The 17,095-nt window shown below is 44.8% G+C and overlaps 1 pseudogene; it reads left to right on the forward strand.

Moving 5' to 3' along the window:
* LOC138369780 (beta-1,3-glucan-binding protein-like) overlaps positions 1–17,095 on the forward strand; it is a 111,177-nt pseudogene that overhangs the window by 75,204 nt on the left and 18,878 nt on the right.

Below are 17,095 nucleotides of genomic sequence, written 5' to 3' on the forward strand. Positions count from 1 at the left end.
GAATAAGCTCCTTTTTAAACCTCTTTCCTTTAACGATAAACTCATCCATAATTGTTAAAGTTGGAAGTAGAAGGATGTTTTCAACATCTCCATCCGGCCGTGAGGAATGTACTTGTGCTGGAGACCAGTGAGTGCGGGTGTGTGGCTGGTGAGGTCACATTTAATAATAATAGTAATAATAATAATAATAATAATAATAATAATAATAATAATAATAATAATAATAATAATAATAATAATAATAATAATAATAATAATATTTTATTTATGAAAAATACATACATAGATGCAGAGTTACAAACATTCTGATTGATTTATAGATAGAGCTAGTACATACAATACCTAAAGCCACTGGTACGCATAGTGTTTTGGGCAAGACTTTAAGCTAGACCTTCCGTTTAGTTTCTTCTAGATGAGAGAGAAGTGTTTCCCTCGTCCTAAAGCAATGTTGTGTGAGTGTTATTTTTTTACTCTAATCTGTTACCAGTGACACTGAAGTGATGACAGACCCACTGGTCTCTTTCTCTGTTTATCGCTCTCTATCCATTCTTTTCAATCTCTATCCATCCTTTACAATCTTATCCAACCTTTTCGATCTCTATCCATCCTTTTCGCTCTTTCATTAACATCTGCCCATGTGTACCCACAGCTCTGCCAAGAATCAGTCCTTTGCCAATGAGCTTCCACACCTGGAGACTGGACTGGACCAAACACGACATGAAGTAAGTTCCAGTGATCACTATTCATCAGTTACGTAATTCACAAGCAACAGTCTATTTGAACTGGAGTGGTGTGTACTCACTTAGTAGAGCTTGCGGAGATTGAGCTTCGGCTCTTCAGACACACACACACACACTGTACGTATTCACCTAATTGTGCTTGCGGTGGTTGAGCTCTGGCTCTTTGGTCCCGCCTCTCAACTGTCAATAACTTGGTGTACAGATTCCTGAGCCTATTGGGCTCTATCATATCTACATTTAAAACTGTGTATGGAGTCAGCCTCCACCACATCACTGCCTAATGCATTCCATCTGTTAACTACACTGACACTGAAAAAGTTCTTTCTAACGTCCCTGTGGCTCATTTGGGTATCTCAGTTTCCACCTGTGTCCCCTTGTTCGCGTACCACCCGTGTTAAACAGTTTATCTCTATCTACCCTGTCAATTCCTCTGAGAATTTTGTAGGTAGTGAGCATGTCTGCCCTTACTCTTCTGTCTTCGAGTGTCGTGAGGTGCATTTCTCGCAGCCTTTCTTCGTAACTCATACCTCTTAATTCTGGGACTAGCGTAGTGGCATATCCCTGAACTTTTTCAAGCATCGCCTTGTTCTTGAAAATGTACGGGCTCCATGCTGGGGCCGCATATTCCAGGATTGGTCTTACATATGTGGTATACAAGGTTCTGAATGATTCCTTACATAGGTTCCTGAAGGCAGTTCTGATGTTAGCCAGCCTCGCATATGCAGCAGATGTTATTCTTTTGATGTGGGCTTCAGGAGACAGGATTGGTGTGATATCAACTCCTAGATCCTTCTCTCAGTCCGTTTCATGAAGGACTTCATCTCCCATTCTGTGTCTGGCCTCCTGTTTCCATTACCTTACATTTATAAGGGTTGAACTTTTGTAGCCATTTGTTGGACCATTCATGCAGTCTGTCTAGGTCATCTTGTAGTCTCATACTGTCTTCCTCCGTCTTACTCCTCCTCATAATTTTTGCATCATCAGCAAACAATGAGAGGAATGATTCTACACCATCTGGAAGATCATTTACATATATAAGAAACAATATGGGTCCAAGGACTTAACCCTGCGAGACCTTACTGGTGACGACTCGCCAATCTAAGACCTCACCCCGCACAGTGACTCTCTGCCTTCTGTTACTTTGGTACTCACTTATCCAATGGAGTACCTTCCATTTCACTCTAGCCTGCATCTCTAGCTTTCGCACTAGTTTCTGGTGTGGCACCGTGTCAAAGACTTTCTGACAATCCAAAAATATGCAGTCTGCCCACCCCTCTCTTTCTTGTCTGATTCTTGTTGCCTGATCGTAGAATTCAATTAATCCTGTGAGGCATGACTTGCCATCCCTGAAACCATGCTGGTGTTGTGACACAAAGTTCCTTCGCTCCAGATGTTCGACTAGCTTTTTCGCACAATTAGCATTACTCCATTAGCTTACATGGTATGCAAGTTAGGGACACTGGCCTGTAGTTCAGTGCCTCCTGTCTATCCCCCTTCTTGCATATCGGGACTACATTTGCCGCCTTCCAAATTTCTGGCAGTTCACCTGTTACCAGTGATTTGTAATACACCATGGAGAGTGGCAGGCACAGTGCTTCTGCTCCTTCCTTTAGTATCCATGGTGATATTCCATCCAGGCCTTTAGCCTTTGTCACATCCAACTCTAGCAAAAGCTTCCTTACATCTCTACTGGTAATCTCAAATTCCTCTATTGGTACCTGGTTAATTATTCCTTCTCTTGTCTCTGGAACTTCTCCATGCTCTAATGTGAAGACTTCTTGGAATTTCATATTGAGTTCCTCGCACACTTCTTTGTCGTTTGTAGTGAATCTGTCTGCCCTTATCCTCAGTTTCATTACCTGTTCCTTCACTACTATCTTTATCTTGATGTGGCTATGAAGCAATTTGGGTTGGGTCTTAGCCTTGCTTGCTATGTCGTTTTCATATTGCCCTTCTGCCTCTCTTCTCAACCTGTCGTGTTCATTCCTGGCTCTCTGGTAACCTTCTCTGCTCTCATGTGTCCTATTATTTCTATAGTTTCTCCATGCTCTTTTACTTTGTTGCTTAGCTAGCTTACATCTCTGATTAAACCATGGGTTTTTCATCTGCATTTAATTTTTTACCTTTTGGATCGGGATAAACTTTTCTGCTGCCTCCTTGCGTGATGTATTCCATCATGTCTTGGGCCGTCTTTCCCTTTAGCTCTGATTCCCATGTTATATCCGTTAGGAATTTCCTTATCTCCTCGTAATTTCCCTCGTGGAATGTTTTTTTCTGCAAGGGAAATTCCCTTTTGCTTTTAGTTCCCTTTCTCGAGTACTTTAGCCCTTCTTCGACCAGATACTCAAGCGTCAGTACACTGTGATCGCTCATTCCTACTGGGGCCTCGAAATCAATTTCCCTTATGTCAGAGTCACTCAGAGTGAAGACTAGGTCGAGTCTCGCTGGTTCATCGTTTCCCCTCATCCTAGTGGGTTCCCTGACATATTGGCTTAGAAAGTTTCTTGTCACCACCTCCACTAGTTTGGCTCTCAATGTATCCTCTCCTCCGTGCGGTTCCTTTTTCTCTCAGTCTATCCTTCCGTGATTGAAGTCTCTCATGATGAGCAGATGGGTTCGATTTCTACAGGCAGCAGAGGCTGCCCTCTCAACTATGTTATTAATTGCCATGTTGTTTCTGTCATACTCTTGCCTAGGTCTTCTGTCATTTGGTGGAGGGATATATATCACTGTTACTACTACTCTAGGTCCTCCCATCGTCATGGTGCCTGTTATGTAGTCTTCAAACCCTTTACTGCCTGGGATAACCATCTCCTTGAAACTCAATCCCATTCTCATGAGTAGGGCCACTCCGCCTTCTCCCCTACCCTTCCTCTCTTTCCTTATTACAGTATAATCCTGGGGGAACAACGCATTTGTGAGATTCGTTTTTTAGAAACGAATCAACGCATTTTAGACCTGTGTGCCACACTTTGTCGAAGGCTTTCGAAACGTCTCTAAGCACTATATTACACTGATCTTTTTTCGACACTGCGTTGGCTATATGCTCGTAGATCAGGGCTATAGCTGTATGGGCCCCTCTGCTGTTTGTAAACCCATGCTGCCTGGTGTTATACTTCCCTTCCTCCTCCATGTACTTTACAAGTCACTGATTGATAATTTTTTCGAATATTTTACCTGGTACTTCGAGGAGGGAAATTGGCCTGTAGTTTTCAGTTTGGGTTGGGGGTTTACCTGGCTTGGGGATTAATCTTATTGTGGCATTCTTGAAGTATGTGGGGAAGAGTCCAGATGCAAGAGCTGCATTTATTATACATGTGTATTGATGGAGTGCAATCACTGGTAGGTTGGATAATACCATCTTATTTATCTTGCTGTTGCCCGGCGCCTTGTTCTTGAAACCCATAATTGTTTTATGGACCTCTGCAATGGTTATGTGTTTCATAAGGTGGCAGTCATCGCGTATGTTGTTAAGGTCTATTGTTTGCGTCGGGAGTAGTGCTGCAGCTCTGTTATCGTCTTGAGTTGTAATTTCCCTTTCATTTATTGGGCAAAAATTTAAATTTTCTTCCGGGTTTATCCTGAGTATTTTTTCCCAGAACTTCCTGAATTCCTGTTCTTGTTCTCTCTCCTCATAGAGTTTATTTCCTGAGGCGTCTATGATGTAGGGTGTTTCCTCAGAAGAGCTTCCCATCAGGATCTTTACTTTTTTCCAGAACTTTCCTGGGTTTCTGTAGTCGAGTTTAATTTTGCTTATTAGGTCATCCCATTGTTTGGTGTACTCTGTTTTGCATAGATCTTGCAGCTCATCTTGTAGTTCCCTTTGTAGTCTTTTGCGCTCATCCGTCCACCCGTGTTGTGTTATGAGTTGTAGAAGGTTGTTATATCTGGTTTGCAATGTCCTGAGCGCCTCAGTGGCTGGGGGTGTGGGAGCGTTATATGGTGAGCTACGGGGATGTGATCATTCATGCATTTTTCTATGGTGCTAATCCATGTATTAAACTCAGCGTTTATGCATTATGTTTCCTTTCCATTAAAATCTGTGACACTGATTTCCTGTGCACTGCTTTTGAACGCTTCCCAGTCAGTTTTAGTGTATTGAAGTCTTGGTGGTGAAGGTTTCTGAATGGGGTTAGTTGATAGCGTCATTATTATTAGTAGGTGGTCGCTTGTGCTCACAGGGCCCCTTTCTATGCGGGTGTTTAGGAAGTGGTGGATGTTTGACAGTACTATGTCTGGTTTACCACTGTGAGCCTTGTGAGCATTGGGAGCCGGTCGGCCGAGCGGACAGCACGCTGGATTTGTGATCCTGTGGTCCTGGGTTCGATCCCAGGTGCCGGCGAGAAACAATGGGCAGAGCGTCTTTCACCCTATGTCCCTGTTACCTAGCAGTTAAATAGGTACCTGGGTGTTAGTCAGCTGTCATGGGCTGCTTCCTGGGGTGTGGAAGCCTGGTCGAGGACCGTGCCGTGGGGACACTAAAAAGCCCCGAAATCATCTCAAGATAACCTCAAGATTGTCTGATGTAAGTTGGGAAGTCTGGGCCCACGTGGGTTAGATTTCCGTTCCTTATCATATTGTGGATGGCTTCTCCTGCTTGGTTGTTCCTTCCATGTCCCAATGTTCTGTGCTTGGCGTTCAGATCTCCCAGAAAGTAGGCAGGTCTGTTCCTTCTGGTGAGATTCATGATGTCGGCAAGGGGGAGGTAAGGACGTCTTTGTGGTTGGTAGCGTGTTCCTATGAAGATTATACCTTTCGTAGTTTGGAGTTCAATTGCCAGGAAGTTTTCCTGAAAGTTATCTAGAATTTTGTGTGGAGTATTTCTTTTTACGGCAATTGCCGCTCCATCGTTGGCCTGGTCAGCTCTGTTGATCTGGTAAATTTTGTAATTGAAGATCTTGATCTTCTCACCACTCTTTTTTCCATGGCTATTAATGAGTATTATATCAGGGTCTATTTCTCTGTACAAGTTGCTGAGTTCCAATGCTCTGTGCAGAGTCCAGCATAGAACATTGTGTTGAATTATTGTTAATGACTGGATGGCTACATTGAATCTGATGGGTCTCTTCCACCTTGTGGATTGTTAAGGATCGGTCTATAACCATTGCGTTAAACTCCTCGCCGCTTATCTGTTGAATGGTTATGGGGTTTTGATTTTGGTGAAAAGTATACGACATTATCCGGTCGTACACGTCACTCGTAGTGACATCGGGAATGTTGTGTTTGGAATTTTATGTGCTGAGTTTTTATTTGGTCTCGGAGGGTCTTGAGGGTAACCGGGTGGGTTGCTTTTCTTGAGAAGAAATGATTTTGTTTGGGGCCTCTACTGAGGTTTGGGTGACTGGGTTTGAGTGTGCAACATTTTCTGTGGGTGTGCAGGAAACAGTGAAAGCCGTTGCGTGCCCCTGATCCTGTGTACCCTGTGGTACTTGTAAGTTTTGTTGTTTGTGTGTGGGACCTCTCCGGAGGTCATGAGTGGTGGTTGCTGGTGTTGTTCCGTCGTCCTCTGGCTTCTTGATGGATGCTGGAGTCGTGGGTGCTGGCACTTGTTGGGAGTTAGTGACAGTTGGGGTGGTGCTGACTACATTGCTGTCCACCAGGGCTTTTTTAATTTTAGTGGAGGAGGGAGTGTCTGGGAATTCCATCAATGGGAGACCATTCCTCTTGTACATTTCTTTAATTACGGATCCAAATGACCCTGGGTTTGCTATGTTTTCTAAATGGGCAAAGATCATACTGTTCAGGATCTTTGTGGGTAGGTCACCATTTACCTGTGAGGTCATGTTCGCTGGAGTGTGTGGGGTAGTGTTTGCTGGATTATGTGATACCTTGTTTGACCAGGCATTGGTGGTAGTTATACCTGCATAGGTATTATTGGCCATTGCTGTCTTTTTGGCTGTGGCTTCGGCCCTTTTTTGTTTTAGGATGTCCTTCCTAGTGGGACATATTGATGCCAGTGTGCGGTGGGGACCCCCACAGTTGAGACATTTGGGGTTTGATTTATTCGTGCAGTCCCTGTATGTGTGTCCCTACCCGGCACATTCTGAACATACTTGGCCCGTTTGTTGGCACTCTGCTACTGTGTGATCGTATTTATAGCATGTCCAACAAGGGGTAATGCTATAGTATTCCTCCTGCTCAAGGTTGTAGTTGTCCGTGCTAAGGTGGAGAGAGTAGAGGCGAAGTAATGGGCTTGGAGGGGTGGTGGATAAGGGAGGGCTTGGGGGAATGGGGAGAAGAGGGGGGTTTGGGGGGAAGGGAGGGCTTGGGGGCGTGGGGGTAAAAGGAGGCTTGCAAGGATGGGGGAGAAAGGAGGGCTTGGGGGAGAGGGGGGAGGAAAAAGGGCTTGAGGGGTGGGGGAGACGGGAGGGCTTAGGAGGGTGGGGGAGGAGTGAGGGGATAGGGGGTGGGGGAGAAGGGAGGGCTTATGGTGGTGGAGTGTAGGGGCTGGGGCAGATAGGGCTTATATTGGATGGGAGATGAGTGTGATCCTCCTCCCACTGGGGCTGTTGAATTGCCTATGGAGGGTTCCCCACTCCCTTCTGGGATCATAGGGTTCTGGGTTGTGGTTGCAATACCTACTACAACTACTGCTCTTTTCCTATCTATCAGTCGGCTAGTGATCTTGCTGCTTCCTGAGAAGTAGCAACTTTCATAGCAATTTCCTGTACTGCAGAGACAACTTCCAGGGTCCTTCTAAATATGTCTGCAAATGAGGGTTGTATTGTAGAAGTCCCTTCTAAAGATACATTACCATCTTCCTGAGGGCTGGATCATGTCTGATATTGGGTGTGATATTATATGTACTCACCTGACTGTGCATGTAGGGGTTGAGCTCAGGCTCTTTGGTCCCGCCTCTCAACCATCAATCAACAGGTGTACAGGTTCCTAAGCCTATTGGGCTCTATCATATCTACACTTGAAACTGTGTATTGAGTCAGCCTCCACCACATCACTTTCTAATGCATTCCATTTGTCAACCACTCTGACACTAAAAATGTTCTTTCTAATATCTCTGTGGCTCATTTGGGCACTCAGTTTCTTCCCTGTGTCCCCTAGTGCATGTGCCCCTTGTGTTAAATAGCCTGTCTTTATCTACCCTATCGACTCCCTTGAAAATCTTGAATGTGGTGATCATGTCCCCCCCCAACTCTTCTGTGTTCCAACGAAGTGAGGTTTAATTCCCGTAGTGTCTCCTCGTAATTCATACCTCTCAGCTCGGGTACTAGTCTGGAGGCAAACCTTTGAACCTTTTCCAGTTAGTCTTATGCTTGACTAGATATGGACTCCATGATGGAGCTGCATACGCCAGGATTGGTCTGACATATGTGGTATATAATGTTCTGAAAGATTCCTTACACAAGTTTGTAAAGACCGTTCTTATGTTAGCCAACCTGGTATATGCCGCTGATGTTATCCTCTTGATATGAGCTTCAGTGGACAGGTCTGGCGAGATATCAACCCCCAGGTCTTTCTCTCTCTCTGACTCTTAAAGTATTTCATCTCCCAAATGATACCTTGTATCTGGTCTCCTGCTCTCTACACCTATCTTCATTGCATTACATTTGCTTGGGTTAAACTCTAACAACCATTTGTTCGACCATTCCTGCAGCTTGTTCAGGTCTTCTTGAAGCCTCAAGCTGTCCTCCTCTGTCTTAATCCTTCTCATAATTTTGGCCACGTCAGCAAACATTGAGAGGAATGAGTCTATACCCTCTGGGAGATCATTTACATATATCAGAAACAGGATAGGTCTGAGTACAGAGCCCTGTGGGACTCCACTGGTGATTTCACGCCAATCTGAGGTCTCATCCCTCACTGTAACTCTCTGCTTCCTATTGCTTAGGTACTCCCTTATCCACTAGAGCGCCCTACCAGTTACTCCTTCCTGTTTCTGCAGCTTATGCATCAGCCTTTTATGGGTTACTGTGTCAAAGGCTTTCCGACAGTCAAAAAAAATGCAGTCCGCCCATCCTTCTCTTTCTTGCTTTATCTTTGTCACCTTATCGTAGAATTCTATTAAGCCTGTAAGGCAAGATTTTCCTTCCCTGAACCCATGTTGATGGGTTGTCACGAAGTCCCTTCTCTCCAGATGTGTTACTAGGTTTTTTCTCACGATCTTCTCCATCACCTTGCATGATATACAAGTTAAGGACACTGGCCTGTAGTTCAGTGCCTCTTGTCTGTCGCCCTTTTTGTATATTGGGACTACATTAGCCGTCTTCCATATTTGGTAGGTCTCCCATTTCCAGTGACCTACTATACACTATGGAGAGTGGCAAACAAAGTTTTCCTGCACACTGTTTCAATACCCATGGTGAGATTCCGTCTGGCCCAACAGCTTTTCTCACGTCCTGCTTGAATAGGTGCTTCTGGACCTCATCTCTTGTAATTTCGAACCTTTCCAAGGTCGCCTGGTTTGCTGCCACCTCTCCTTTTCCTATTGTAAAGACCTTCTGGAACCTTTTGTTCCAGAAGGTCTTCACACACCTCTTTGTCATTCTCTGTGTACCTGTCCTCACTCGTCCTAAGTTTCATCACCTGTTCCTTCACTGTTGTCTTCCTCCTGATGTGACTGTGTAGTAGCTTTGGTTCGGTCTTGGCTTTATTAGCTATATCATTTTCATACCATTTCTCAGCTGCTCTTCTCACACCAACATACTCGTTCCTGGTTCTCTGGTATCTCTCTCTACTTTCTGGTGTTCTGTTATTACGGAAGTTCCTCCATGCCCTTTTGTTCAGCTCCTTTGCTTTCATATATTCCATATTAAACCGCGGATTCTTCTTTTGCTCCTCGGTTTTTTCTTGTCGGGCAGGGATAAACCTGCTTACAGCCTCCTGATACTTTTGGGTGACATAGTCCATCATGTCTTGTACGGACTTGGTTCTGAGTTCTGTGTCCATTGTATTTCCCTTAGGAATATATTCATCTTCTCATATTTTCCCTTTCGGTACGCCAGCCCTTTGTTTCTCACTTCTTTTTTTGGGGAGATAATTCCTACCTCAACCAGGTACTCAAAGCTCAATACACTATGATCACTCATTCCCAGGGGGCTTCCAACTTACCTTCCCTTATATCCGGCTCCTTTAGGGTAAATATCAGATCAAGCAAGGCTGGTTCATCCCCTCCTCTCATTCTTGTCGGTCCCTTGACGTGTTGACTTAGAAAGTTTCTTGTTGCCACATCCAGCAGCTTAGGCTCTCCATGTGTCTGGTCCTCCATGAGGGTCTCTGTTCTCCCAATCTCTCTTCACATGGTTGAAGTCTCTCATGATTAGTAGTCTGGATCCGTTCCTGCTAGCCACAGAAGCGGCTCTCTCTAATATATTGATGGTGGCCATGTTGTTTCTATCATATTCCTGTCTGGGTTTTCTGTCGTTCGGTGGGGGGTTATATATGACTACTACTAAAATTTTCTGTTGATGGTCAGAAGAGGGGTCAGGGAGAGAAGAGGGGTCAGGGAGAGAAGAGGGGTCAGGGAGAGAAGAGGGGTCAGGGAGAGAAGAGGGGTCAGGGAGAGAAGAGGGGTCAGGGAGAGAAAAGGGATCAGGGAGAGAAGAGGGGTCAGGGAGAGAAGAGGAGTCAGGGAGAGAAGAGGGGTCAGGGAGAGAAGAGGGGTCAGGGAGAGAAAAAGGATCAGGGAGAGAAGAGGGGTCAGGGAGAGAAGAGGGGTCAGGGAGAGAAGAGGGGTCAGGGAGAGAAAAGGGATCAGGGAGAGAAGAGGGGTCAGGGAGAGAAGAGGGGTCAAGTGAGAGAAGAGGGGTCAGGGAGAGAAGAGGGGTCAGGGAGAGAAGATGGGTCAGGGAGAGAAGAGGGGTCAGGGAGAGAAGAGGGGTCAGGGAGAGAAAAGGGATCAGGGAGAGAAGAGGGGTCAGGGAGAGAAGAGGGGTCAGGGAGAGAATAGGGGTCAGGGAGAGAAGAGGGGTCAGGGAGAGAAGAGGGGTCAGGGAGAGAGGAGGGGTCAGGGAGAGAAGAAGGGTCAGGTGAGAGAATAGGGGTCAGAGAGAGAAGAGGGGTCAGGGAGAGAATAGGGGTCAGGGAGAGAAGAGGGGTCAGGGAAAGAAGAGGGGTCAGGGAGAGAATAGGGGTCAGGTGAGAGAAGAGGGGTCAGGGGGAGAAGAGGGGTCAAGGAGAGAAGAGGGGTCAGGTAGAGAAGAGGGGTCAGGGAGAGAAGAGGGGTGAGGGAGAGAAGAGGGGTCAAGTGAGAGAAGAGGGGTGAGGGAGAGAAGAGGGTTCAAGGAGAGAAGAGGGGTCAGGTGAGAGAAGAGGGGTCAGGGAGAGAAGAGGGGTCAGGTGAGAGAAGAGGGATCAGGGAGAGAAGAGAGGTCAGGTGAGAGAAGAGGGGTCAGATGATTGAAGAGGGGTCAGGTGGAGAAGAGGGGTCAGGGAGAGAAGAGGGGTTCAGGGAGAGAAGAGGGGTCAGGTGAGAGAAGAGAGGTCAGGGGGAGAAGAGGGGTCAGGGAGAGAAGAGGGGTCAGGGGGAGAAGAGGGGTCAGGGAGAGAAGAGGGGTCAGGTGAGAGAAGAGAAGTCAGGGAGAGAAGAGTGGTCAGGTGAGAGAAGAGGAGTCAGGGGGAGAAGAGGGGTCAGGGAGAGAAGAGGGGTCAAGCTGAGAAGAGGGGTTAGGGAGAGAAGAGGGGTCAGGGGGAGAAGAGGGGTCAGGGAGAGAAGAGGGGTCAGGGGGAGAAGAGGGGTCAGGAACAGAAGAGGGGTCAGGGAGAGAAGGGGGTCAGGTGAGAGAAGAGGGGTCAGGTGAGACAAGAGGGGGTCGGAGGAGAGAAGAGGGGCCAGGGGAGAGATGAGGGGTCGGGGGGAGAGGAGGAGAAGAGAGAGGGAATGGGTGATGGGAAGAGACAGACACCCCGGGCACCGCCGGGTACCCCTGCTAGTATGACATATATTTCAGTGATACTCTGGTAAACCTTTTATTACATTGTAGCAGGACATAGAGACGAAAATTCAGATAAAAAGAAAGCTGATCTTCATTGTTATTCCTTTCCTGTAAAATATAACAAAGCATTTGGGTCAACTACTTACCTTCTCCAGGGTGAAACAATCACCATTTGCCCAACTCCTGAGTACCTATATACTGCTAGGTGATCAGAGGAACCAGGTTAAAGTAAACGGACACAATCGTCAATACTCTTCTGCATCAAACCCGGGTCCCTCGAATTTGAGCCGAAGACGTAGACCACTGCGGTAAAGGGTCTTAATAGTTGTCTGAAATGTTTTTGGGTTAAGTGGATATTGAAGGTGTTACTTGTGGCGAGGGTGTAGGTTAAGGCAGGCTCCCTTACTGGTTCACGCTCCCCTGCTGATTCACGCTCCCTTACTGGTTCACGCTCCCCTACTGGTTCACGCTCCCCTACTGGTTCACGCTCCCTTACTGGTTCACGCTCCCTTACTGATTCACGCTCCCTTACTGGTTCACGCTCCCTTACTGATTCACGCTCCCTTACTGATTCACGCTCCCTTACTGGTTCACGCTCCCTTACTGATTCACGCTCCCTTACTGGTTCACGCTCCCTACTGGTTCACGCTCCCCTACTGGTTCACGCTCCCTTACTGGTTCACGCTCCCTTACTGGTTCACGCTCCCTTTCTGGTTCACGCTCCCTTACTGGTTCACGCTCCCTTACTGGTTCAGGCTCCCTTACTAGTTCACGCTCCCTTACTGGTTCACGCTCCCTTACTGGTTCACGCTCACTTACTGGTTCAGGCTCCCTTACTAGTTCACGCTCCCTTACTGGTTCACGCTCCCTTACTGGTTCACGCTCCCTTACTGATTCACGCTCCCTTACTGGTTCACGCTCCCCTACTGGTTCAGGCTCCCTTACTGGTTCACGCTCCCCTACTGGTTCACGCTCCCTTACTGGTTCACGCTCCCTTACTGGTTCACGCTCCCCTACTGGTTCACGCTCCCCTACTGGTTCACGCTCCCTTACTGGTTCACGCTCCCTTACTGGTTCACGCTCCCTTACTGGTTCACGCTCCCTTACTGGTTCACGCTCCCTTACTGGTTCACGCTCCCTTACTGGTTCACGCTCCCCTACTGATTCACGCTCCCTTACTGGTTCACGCTCCCCTACTGGTTCAGGCTCCCTTACTAGTTCACGCTCCCCTACTGGTTCACGCTCCCTTACTGGTTCACGCTCCCTTACTGGTTCACGCTCCCTTACTGGTTCACGCTCCCTTACTGGTTCAGGCTCCCTTACTAGTTCACGCTCCCTTACTGGTTCACGCTCCCTTACTGATTCACGCTCCCTTACTGTTTCACGCTCCCCTACTGGTTCAGGCTCCCTTACTAGTTCACGCTCCCCTACTGGTTCACGCTCCCCTACTGGTTCACGCTCCCTTACTGGTTCACGCTCCCTTACTGGTTCACGCTCCCCTACTGGTTCACGCTCCCCTACTGGTTCACGCTCCCTTACTGGTTCACGCTCCCTTACTGGTTCACGCTCCCTTACTGGTTCACGCTCCCTTACTGGTTCACGCTCCCTTACTGGTTCACGCTCCCCTACTGGTTCACGCTCCCCTACTGATTCACGCTCACTTACTGGTTCACGCTCCCTTACTGGTTCACGCTCCCTTACTGGTTCACGCTCCCCTACTGATTCACGCTCCCTTACTGGTTCATGCTCCCCTACTGGTTCAGGCTCCCTTACTAGTTCACGCTCCCCTACTGGTTCACGCTCCCTTACTGGTTCACGCTCCCTTACTGGTTCACGCTCCCTTACTGGTTCACGCTCCCTTACTGGTTCACGCTCCCTTACTGGTTCACGCTCCCTTACTGGTTCACGCTCCCTTACTGGTTCACGCTCACTTACTGGTTCACGCTCCCTTACTGGTTCACGCTCCCTTACTGGTTCACGCTCCCTTACTGGTTCACGCTCCCTTACTGGTTCACGCTCCCTTACTGGTTCACGCTCCCTTACTGGTTCACGCTCACTTACTGGTTCACGCTCCCTTACTGGTTCACGCTCCCTTACTGGTTCATGCTCCCTTACTGGTTCACGCTAATAGTGTGGAGTAAGACTCACAGGGGATTTTTTTTCAGGAGGAAAAATCCCCTGTGAGAGTCAAGGTTTTCAGGTAAATTTAGAAAATTCCCTGTGGATCTTCGAGGGTTTCAGGTCAATTTGGGGAGTCACAGATTTGGGATTAAGAATTTCTTATGAGCGAGTAATTTCTGAGATTTTAGAAGTTTGTTTTTCATCATAAGGTTTCTTATGATGAAAATAAGTATGAAAATGTTAATGAAAAATTCAGGAAAAAATCCCCTTTAGGACACAGCATTTCCAGGAAACCTCTACGGACAACCTTTGCCCGTTTTCAATCACACATTTTTCAAAGAGCATTTTCAGAGAATATTGTCTTAGACGTTTTGTTAAGGAAAACAGACATCATAGCCATAACATTTTGTTTTATATCCATTTACGGCTATTTCACCTGTAATGACCAAAATTGAACAGAGCCCAGTTATAGACAGAATTTCGTCAGAGTCCATTTTATACCTAAAATGAACAGAGTCCACTTTGTGAGCAAAATTAGTCAGAGACAGTTTTAAGCTCAAATTTCAGAGTCCAATTATCAACAGAAATTCGTCAGAGTCCAGTTTTAAGCTCAAATTTCATCAGAGTCCAATTATCAACAGAAATTTGTCAGAGTTTCGTCAAGTCAGTTACTGAGCTCCAGCTCTCATCCCCCACCCTACTCCACCCTCAAGTCTTTGTTAATATCCTATCAATTCCCCTGAAATTTTTACCCTCTGTATTTCAGACACCGTAAATAAGATCAAAACAGTTATCGAGCTCCAGCTCTCATCCCCCACCTTACTTCCGTTTCGTGTCTTCGGTATTATCCTATCAAATTCCCTGAAATTTCTACCCGCTGTATTTCAGACGTAGGTTAGTAAATCCAAACAATTATCAAACTCTAGCTCTTGTCCCCCAGCTTAGTTCATTTGTACAAGATCGTTAGTAACAGACCAATTTTCCCCGAAATTTAAAGCAGACATACTTCAAAGTTAGTAAATAAGATGAAGTCAGTTATTGAGCTCCAGCTCTCGTCCCCCACCCTACTTCCCCCTCAAGTCTTTGTTAATATCCTATCAATTCCCCTGAAATTTTTACCCGCTGTATGTCAGACACCGTAAATAAGATAAAAAACAGTTAACGAGCTCCAGCTCTCGTCCCCACCTTAGTTCTCTCTCGTATCTTTGTAAATAACCCATCAATTTCCCGGAAATTTTTACCCTCTGTATTTCAGACATAATAAATATGATGTAAACAATTATAAAACTCTAGCTCTTGCCCTCTGTCCAAGTTCACTCCTGTAAATTCATTACTATCAGTCCAAATCCCCCTGAGATTTAAAAACCCAACTACATTTTTAGACATAGTAAATAAAAGCCAGTTCAGTTATCAAGTTTCAACTCTTGTCCCCCAGCTTAGTTCATTTTGTACAAGTTCTTTATTTTCCAACTAAATCACCTGAGATTTAAGATCACCTTATTTCTAACGTAGTAAAATTAATCCGGGCATTAGCCAAGCTCCATTTCCTCTGTCTTAGATCATCGAACATAATTATATCCGATCAAATCCCTCTCCAGCCTATCTCTTTATCAGAGTAATCACCTTACCCTTTCCCTCCCTTACCATCTCATCCCCAACGTATCCAAACCTTCAATAATCATACTGTATTTGCATATTTTCTCTACATTCAGCTGTGTTCTTCACATTTTTTCCATGTTTTCTGTGTTCACTCCATGTTCTACAAATATTCACAGCATGCTCAGTTCAAATTTTTTCTACCATTTTCCCCGTATGTTCACTATGTTCTTTGTCATGTTTTCATGTACATCATAAGTTCTTTGTATAACTTTTATACTCAATATTCATGTTCTCAATGTTCTTAGCTTGTTCTTCACATGTTCAGTGTTCATTCTTTGTATTCCCTATGTTCCTTATCATGTCTTCATATTCTCTATAAGTTCATATTCCCTGCATGTTCACTCTATTCATCAACTTTTTTCTTACATGTTTTCTGTGTTCACCGTATGTTCACTGTGTTCATTCCCCTACTTAACCTCAATTTTTTATGTTCTTTGTTTCTTTAAACCAATTTGTTTCTTCCATTCACTAACTAGTTCTTTGTCAAATAATATTATACTGCAATACAGTTCCCTCAACAATTTTAGTCACCCAGTTTTTATTTGCAAAACTATGTCAAAGTAATTCTCGTAGTCAACTTAATAGTTCTACCAACCCTGTTCTTAAACAAATCTACACTTTATTCAGTTCCAAATTAACAAAGACAAACCTTTCTTGTAACTTCTTAACTAAAAATTACTTGTCAATCAACTAAAACATAGTCACTTTCGTCATTTCTCAACTAAACTTATTATCCAATCAACCAAAATAGTCAGGATTAATCTCATTCAACACCGTTCTTAACTAAAACAACCTTTTTCTTAGCTAAAAATTGTCAAAGGAATCTTTCCAACACTGTTCATAACTAACTTTATCTATCGTCATTCAACTAAAAATAATAACTTTCATCATTTCCTAACTAAACTTATTCCATAGTCAACAGAAAATAACCGTGTTCATCATGTTTCATTGTCATTTCTTATCTAAAATATTATCCGCCAATCATCAGAAAAGTCATGTTCATCATGTTTTGTCTTTTGCTTAACTAAAAGTATTCATCAGTCAACTAAAAATTAGTTACTTCATCATGTTTCCCTGTCATTTCTTAACTGAAATATCACTTCTCTCATCTGAAAAATAGTCATGTGTAGCCTCTTTCCAACACTGTTCTTAACTAAAGTAACCTTTCACTTCGCTAAAATAGTCATATTTATCATTGTTCCTAACTAAAATTATATGTCGTTAAGTAAGAAATATAGTCAAAGACACTCTTCGAGACATCAAGGACTTACTCAAAGACATCAAAGTTGCACTCAAAGACATTCTTTGAGACATCAAAGACATCCTTTAAGACATCAAAGTTATTCTCAGATGCATAAAAGCTATTCTCAGAGACATAAAAGTTATTCTCAGAGACATGAAAGTTATTCTCAGGGACATAAAAGTTATTCTCTAAGAAACCTTTCGTTCGTCAGAAACTTTCTAAGACATCTTCGTTCATTAAAGTTAATCTCAGAGGCATAAAAGTCATTCTCATAGCTATCAAACTTGTTCTCAAAGTCATCAAAGTTATTCCAAGAGACGTCAAAGTTAATCTAAGACATCATCTTTCATCAAAGATATTCTCTCTATGCCATCAATGTTCTTCTCTAAGACATAAAAAGTTATTCTCTATGTCATCAAAAAGTTATTCTCTGGGGTAACAAA

This window comes from Procambarus clarkii, chromosome 4, assembly GCF_040958095.1.
Source record: "Procambarus clarkii isolate CNS0578487 chromosome 4, FALCON_Pclarkii_2.0, whole genome shotgun sequence".
NCBI lineage: Eukaryota > Metazoa > Arthropoda > Malacostraca > Decapoda > Cambaridae > Procambarus > Procambarus clarkii.